This window comes from Panicum virgatum, chromosome 7K, assembly GCF_016808335.1.
Source record: "Panicum virgatum strain AP13 chromosome 7K, P.virgatum_v5, whole genome shotgun sequence".
NCBI classification, from domain to species: domain Eukaryota; kingdom Viridiplantae; phylum Streptophyta; class Magnoliopsida; order Poales; family Poaceae; genus Panicum; species Panicum virgatum.
This window is the reverse complement of record NC_053142.1, coordinates 18,310,414-18,318,541: the sequence shown is the minus strand read 5'-3', so window position 1 is coordinate 18,318,541 and position 8,128 is coordinate 18,310,414. Positions and strand designations below refer to the sequence as shown.

The 8,128-nt window shown below is 42.6% G+C and overlaps 1 long non-coding RNA gene across 1 annotated transcript; it reads left to right on the top strand.

Annotated features, from left to right (window-relative positions):
* Positions 1–6,136: 6,136 nt before the first annotated feature.
* Positions 6,137–6,801, top strand: LOC120642930. The gene is made up of 2 exons (XR_005662798.1): positions 6,137–6,322; positions 6,519–6,801. It is a non-coding gene; the product is annotated as an uncharacterized LOC120642930 (long non-coding RNA).
* Positions 6,802–8,128: the final 1,327 nt, after the last annotated feature.

The window sequence follows — 8,128 nt, the reverse complement described above, 5'->3', positions numbered from 1 at the left end:
CTGTGGAACCGGCCCTGTTCGAGATGTTTTCGCTGGCGCAGTACTCTGAACCCGAGCTCGATCCCATGTGGGTCGCGCTCTGGTGTTATGTCGTAGCTTGGTTACTTATTATTATCATCTGTATTGAGTGTCCTCCTCGGAGGTTTGTACGGTAATGAACCATCTGATGTAATAAATGTGGCATCAGCCTCCTGGGACTGATGTTTGTATCACATTTAAGTTCTCTCTTATGAGGGGACGCTTCAGTTAACCTTGGGCCCGGTAGGGACCTGGTTAGCAGACGGAGCAGAGTAATTATGGAGTGTCTTCTGGGCCATAGCTTGAGAAGCTGACGATGATGCAATGACTGGTTTGGCTGCCGAGAGTGATCTCTGAGGTGATACGAGACGAGCTCGTGTCCTCCTCAAATGTGACTCTGGATCAGAATGAAAGTTTTGTGGCAAGTCAAAATCGGTCATACACTACCCTATTTTCATATCAACAAAGACAAGAAAATAAAGCCAAGTTAGCCTATTTAGCAAGCGAATACCAATTTCGATTTTGTTAATAACTTTGTCTATATACTTCAATCTGTTCGATCCCCGGCAACGGCGCCAAAAATGCTTGTTGGCGCCTACCAACGTCACCACCAGGAAACAGCGATGACGCCCGCAGACGCCAATTGGGGTGGCAGTATTTCATGAACCATGAATAAATCCGCAAGCGCACGGAATACCGCTGTAGCATTTTATCCGGGAGTATACCGGGGTGTCATTTATATTTCCGCAGGGAAGGCGGTGAGTGAAGAGATATGGACTAGTTGATGAACTTTATCTAGATTGGATATTGTCATGCATAGACATGGGTAAGATAATAACATGGTAGGAGGTAGTGTGACACACACAAACCACCCTCTTGGATAAATAAAAGATAAAAGAAAGATAAAAGATGCTTTAGGCCGGGAGCAAGGTAAAAGTCAGAGCTTGAGTCAGCTGTGCTAGGCTAGCTATATCTACACTTTTTCATTAATTAGCTCATCAGAGATTAAACTACACAACAGGGAGATCGCTATCGAAGCAACGGGAGGAGCCCGTATACCCCGGTGACTTTATGTACCTCCTACCCCCCATACCAAACGTGGAGGATTACTCGGGCTCGGACAGGGCTGTCACCACCTGCCGGCTACCTCTACAAACTGTGGGTATAGTTGACATCCAGCAACACTTAGCTAATCTAGACACCATGTCTACACTAGTAAGGGATACTCTAGTGTCGCGCACGGAGCTCTGATATTTTCTGTGATTTTATGTCGGGCCAAAGTGTGCTTGCAACCTGCATATTATCTCCAAAATACAACTTGCATTTTCTAAAAGGTAAAGTGTGGTTTAGGGACTTTATTGAATAAGGATGCGTGTAAGAAATGCAAACTCTCATGATTTTCTGATCAAGTTGACGCCCGAAAACGATCGTTAGTGAGCGTCAACATAGACTAGACCTGGTACTGATGCATTGGTACCGGACAGAACCTTCACCTGGTACTAAAGAGAGCCTTAGGCACCGATTCTTTTACCCGGTGCTGGAGACCAAGACTTTTAGTCTCGGTTTCGGGGTATCAGTTGGAAACCGGCGCCTAAGGCCCTTGTCACCCGGTGTTGAAGGTCCTTTCTCTACTAGTGTAATGCAGTCCAAAATTAATCGTCATTATTCCAAATACAACTGTACCCAGTGTTTCTTGGATGCCATCATCATGCTACTGGTCAACTTCATTGGCATATTGTGCTTCGATTTGAATTATATTTGGCTGATGCTTTTTATTTGTACCACTTTTTCCAATGAACAAATGTGGGAAAATGATGAAATGTTCAGTCATATAGTATGAATGATATATAGATTTTTTGTAGATTGTGATGCTTTCGGTTACTAAATCATGTAACTATATGGACCTTTTAGAAAAGGGGGAGTTTCCGGCCTCTGCAATCGCACACAGCCAATTTTCACAGCAATCTCAGCTCCAAAGCTGATCACAAATAATATGTAAAAGTATATGTCGGTGTTTTAATGGCAAGCCTACCTAGGGATACCCTAATGTAGCATACTGTAGGCAGGGAGTCGCCGAGATCAAGAACATGATGGTGCAAGCAACACAAGGTTTAAACATGTTCGGGCCGTGAGTTGCTTAATACCCTACGTTTTGTTTGGTGGTTTGAATTGCCTGAAGTTGGTGTATGCTTTTGACGGGTCCCTACCCACCCTTATACAGCCTGGGGGATAGGGTTACATGAAACCCCAGATCGGTATGAACTTAGGAGTCCCTCTCGAGTACTACTCGAATAGTTTCCTTCTATATCTACATGATGTATGGGTACAAGACATGCCATGATGTATGGGTACAATACATGCCCCATCCTATATCTCGTATAGATATGTGCCACGTCAAATATCTTGTGGCCCCAGGTCTAACAAGCCCCCGAGTTCGTTGTAGCCGAACAACGCACGCTTTTGAGTACTTCTGAAGTTGTCTTCTGAGTACCTTGAACTTCACCTACAACGTGTCTTCCAAGTACTTCTTTGGCTGCACCAAGGGTGTGTAGTGCTTTTGCTCGAGTAGTCTTGAAGCCTTCATGAATTATCTTCATATATATGGTGTGCAATAAAAAATTGCACTCCATATAAAGTAGCCCCCGCGCCTTAGGTTGAATCGAAGAATTCAGGCCGATGGTCCATCTAGAATCTTGAATTTCAACTTTCATTTTCCAAATAAATTTGAAAAACAAATCAGTGCTGACACATACCCAGTAGCCCTCAAGCCTTGAATCCAAATTCTTGAAAGGATCCAAAATATCCTGACATAATTTTGATGTGTTTGTTTCAATGTTAGCCTAAACGTTAACGGTGAACGGTCGATCATCCATCATTTAGCAAAACTTGGTATACAGGGCCATTTAAATGGCCTTTTAAACGGTCAAAACTATTTTGCACGGCTTGACATGGCTAATCGGCCTACATGGCTACCCATCGAGTAGCATTTACACACCGTGTAGGCGAACAGTGGTTTGGTTTAGAGATGTTTGGTCAAAAATTCGAGTGACCCTTTTTTCGAGTAATATCCTAGAAAAAAATTGCTAAATCAAATAAACTTCCAAATCCGAAATGTCTATTCTAGGAATGAGGAAAGAACGTTTCAACTTCTGTAAATTTACAAGATTGCGACGCGCCTGATTATTTAACCGCGAGGATGACCTAGGGTAACTCCCCGCTTTCACTGTTTTCTCAATTCTTCCAGGGCCGCCATTCGCATTGCTTTCCCCTCTCGGCTCCAAGTCCAATCCCCTGCGCAGCTTTTGTGTGTGTGTATATCCTTTCTACATTTGCTTGTAGCTACCTCACATGTATATCTCATGATATCGGACGGATCTAATCCAACGAAGAGTATGTATGCGAAGTATGTGTTCATACTAGAATATATATTGGATATGTGACCATACATAGAGTATATGGACATACTTATTTTATATACTATGGTATAATCATAGTATATTTAAAAAATAGGACTGCTTTTGAATTTTTTCATGTATATACCTTTGAAGTATTTTAGAATAAATATACGAATATACTCAAAGTGATAAATAAATATGCGGACATACACATGATGGTATACTGACGATGAGAGTAGCTATACACGAGTATAGAAAAAACATACACGAGTATAGAAAAAACTCTTCCTATATATAGTGCGCCAGAGCTCCGACGAGAGCGCCGCCGTGCGCCTTAAATTGCTATTTAGCTCACTGGCGCACTGAATTTACATGCTAACATCATTTAGTAGTAAAAGGTGTAATTTAATGCTCCTTGACTAGACATCTGCGAGTATGCCCTGATTTAACGCTTGACTAGACACCTACCGATCTGTCCTGATTTAACGCTTGCTAGACCAGGCTGAGCATCCCTCAGTTTTCGTGGATATTTTTGGCGCAGTTGTAGCGATTTGAGTTGACCGGTTGTCGCATGAGATAAATTTTACGACTTGGTGTGTGCGGGAGTAAAAGGCACCGAACCTCTAACGCCGTTGAGGTAGCACGGGAGTAAAAAGTGATTGTTCCCATGTTCCATATCTGACCCGGTGCCTAGTCGACCATTTTATTGATGGTGGAGCGGTGAACTCAGTCCCCATACGTCAATTGATTTACTACCACTAGTTTTTTTTTACGGGGTCAAATTATCTAGCGATCTTACTCCCATCACACCTCCCGCAAGCATGGCCCCCGCCCCGATTTACTGTAGTGTTCTTAATTTGTGTGTTAGTAAATTTCTATTGCTACAGCAGGTTCTGCCACTAAAAATACTGACATGAGAGAGCCATATTACTCTTGCGGAAACAGAGTTACGCTTAATGTTGACAGCCAAAATTGGCACAAACCAGTCTGACCGGTCAAGGTACTGTGGCCTGTTCGGCAGGACCGGTCTGACCGGTAGTTCCGACCGGTCTGACCGGTCCAGGTAGAGTCCAAGTACAACTAGAGTTTTTCATATATTTATATCTGTAAACAGGATTTCTTGCGGGATAAGTCCACCCCACCCTATAAATATAAAGGGTCACGGCCGATTTGGGAATCCAATCGAACAAAAATCAATACAAACTCTACTTTTTATCCTCTTCTCCAAACCCTAGCTTTTCCAACCCCATCTGCTGTTCTTCCTTCGTCTCCGCGACGTTTGAAGGCGTTCTAGGTGGCCTGCCGATTCTAGAACAACCCTACGTGCGCCTACCCCCATAGGGGCGGCCCTTCGGGCCTAACTTTGCCTTTCTTCTCTTTGTCATCACTTGAACCTAAAAGCCTGAGAATGGTCATCTTAACAATCATATTAGTCCCATTGATTGCATTGTCATTCGATCACCAAAATCACTCGAAATGGCATAAATGGTGCCATGTTCGTTACAGTTAGAAGTAAAACCCGCACATACCAAAAGCCGTATCCTACTTCGTTTGATTCAGTTGCATACCCTACTGGTTTTATGTTGCCTGAGTTTGTTAAATTCAGTGGGGAAGATACTAGGAGTACTTTTGAGTATATTAGTCAGTATCTTGCCTAATTAGGAGAAGCTGGTTCAATAGACGAGTTAAAAGTGCGTTTATTTTCTTTATCTAACTGGAACCGCTTTCTCATGGTTTTCATCTTTGGCACCTAATTCTATTGGCTCATGGGAACAATTAGAGCAGAAGTTCCATGAGCACTTTTTTCTGTGGGCATGATGAGCTTAAATTGTCTCACTTGACATTGGTTAGACAATCGCGTGATGAATCTGTCAATGATTATATGAGACGATTCCGCGATACAAAAAACCGATGCTTTAGTGTGAATATTGCAGAAAAGGATTTAGCTGACTTGGCTTTTAATGGCTTGCGCTATCATATTAAAGAAAGATTAGAGGGCTATGATTTCTTTACTATTATTGTGGTGCATCAAAGAGCTTTGGCTGTAGAAAGCCGTGGCAAAGAGTCTCAAGAATCTAATAGGCATCATCGTTCAAGTGTGCATTCTTTAGAATGCAATTCAAATTGTTCGGACGATGAGCCTAATGATGTGTATGCTGCTGAGTTTGCTTGGCCATCTCAAGCTAAACCATTTACTTGTTCTTCTCTTATGCCGATTCAGAAAAATCAGCAAAATCAACGATTTACTTTTGATGTATCCAAGTGCGAGAGGATATTTGATGAGTTATATAGGATTAGATATGTCAAGATGTCACATACTCCACCGCCGCTTGAAGAGTTGAAGCGGCGAGCATATTGCAAATTTCATAATACTTTTTCACATGCTACTAATGATTGCAATGTGTTACGTAGACAAATTCAATCGGACATTAATGAAGGACGATTGGTTATTCTTAATATGCAAATTGATCAGAATCCTTTCCCGGTGCATATGTTGGAATTGAGTAATCCCAAAGTGTTAGTTCGGCCAAGTCAAGCCGAATCGACAAAAGGGAAAAATGTAGTTATTGGTGATGAAAGACCTGAAAAGTAGCTGACATTACAGACCTCTCAAGGCGCAAAAATACTCGGGGGGCAAGACAAGAAGAAGAAGGCCGACAACAAGTCGACCGGTCTGACCGGCCATAGCGGTGGTCTGACCAGTTCGACCGGTCTGACCGGTCATGGGACCGGTCTGACCGGTGCGCCCAGTAAATCTGGGAAATCCTCCAAAATCAAGACAATGCCGAGTTTTAAGGAACTTTTGGCCAAATATGAGAAGGAAAGGAGTGCTCAGAGACATAAGGGGCCACCAAGCGAAGTCAAGGATACGGGATCATCGTCAAGACATCAAGAGCAATCGAGTCAAGGTAATTATACTTTATCTAGTGGACCGATTGCTCCATGGTATTGCTGGTATCCTTACTTTTATATACCTATGGATTATAGTAAGATACATATGCGATCATATTATATTCAATATCCTCCTATGTATCCAAATCATGCATTACTATAAAGACCGATTGTTGCTAGCAATAATCCGGTCAAGCAAGATGTTGATTGCAGCAAAGAGAATGAGAAGAGCAAGGAGCAAGATTCAAAGTATTTACAGCCGAGGTGGTGTCCCTCAGGCTTGTCTCATACTCAGAAGCGAAGGCTGCAACGTATGCGCAAGAAGGAGGCAGTGGAACAACAAGTGGAGGCCGTGCCAAAGACGTCAGCGACAATGAAAAAGGTGTGGCGGCCCAAACAATTTGTTTCAACATCGACTTGAGCAAAATATGGCCGATAATTGTTTATTGTCTTTAGTACAAAAAATGGCCGATGTAGTGTTAATCATCGCCCTTAGTCAATTTTTGCTCAGAAGAATGTTTTATTGGCAAGCAAGCTTTACCAAAAAACAGGGGTGCATATGTTGACAGCCAAAATTGGCACAAACCGGTCTGACCGGTCTGACCGAGCGGCCTGACCGGTCGAGGCACTGTGGCCAGTCCGGCAGGGACCGACCGGTCTGACCAGTAGTTCCGACTGGTCTGACCGGTCCAGGTAGAGTCTGAGTACAACTAGGGTTTTTCATAGATTTAGATCTGTAAACACGATTTCTTGCGGGGTAAGTCCACCCCACCCTATAAATATAAAGGGTCACGGCCGATTAGGGAATCCAATTGAACAAAAATCAATACAAAATCTACTATTTATCCTCTTCTCCAAACCCTAGCTTTTCCAACCCCATCTGCTGTTCTTCCTTCGTCTCCGCGACGTTTGAAGAAGTTCTAGGTGGCCTGCCGATCCTAGAACAACCCTACGTGCACCTACCCTGACGGGGTCCCTCCTGGGTTCGCGTTCGTCGGCCGTCGCCGATTCTCACCGGCGACCGGTCTAACCGGTTCCTTAGACCGGTCTGACCGCTCCACGCAGGGAGAGCTGCATCGAGCTCTTTCTCGTGCCGCACGATCTAGTGCGTTCGTGTGTTGACCGAGATTTGCGTCAACAATTATAAAAGTAAGAATGACTTTTACTTACATTTATAGGAACGATACAAACATAATTTTGCCGATTGACGATGTAGCTCTAGCATGAGTGAACCTACAACTCTTGCAGAAATACAACCGTAACAAATAAATTTAACAAAAAATCGAAGAATTGGAATTGTATTTATGTTCAAAAACACACGTGACGTGTTTATATTTAAAAATAATTATGTGACATGAAGTTGATCACGCATCACACAAAAATCATAGAGGTGATGCCACAACATTCACCACCATGCGGTCATGCTGTCGCACAAGCCCATTGTCTAACATGTTCCCATGTAGGACTGCTCTCAGGAGCATCTCCGCGACAGCTCTATGCGACTATGCCTCTCCTAATTGCATGCATTACCAATAAATATTTATTACAGTGTCTAAAATATCAAATATGAAAATTGTAAAAGATACTACTGTAAATTGTGAGATTACTCTCTGAATATGAACAAAAATACTACTTTGAATTATGAAAAAAATATTACATAAAACTGTTTAAAACTAAGAGCAGAAATATTCGAAGAAGCAATTACCAAAATTGTTTAAAATTAAGAGGATTAATATTCAAATAAGTAATCACCCCGTGCAAGCATCTGCCCCCTGAATCATTCTAGCTTGTGGCTTATCTAACAGAGGCACATAGTACTCTAA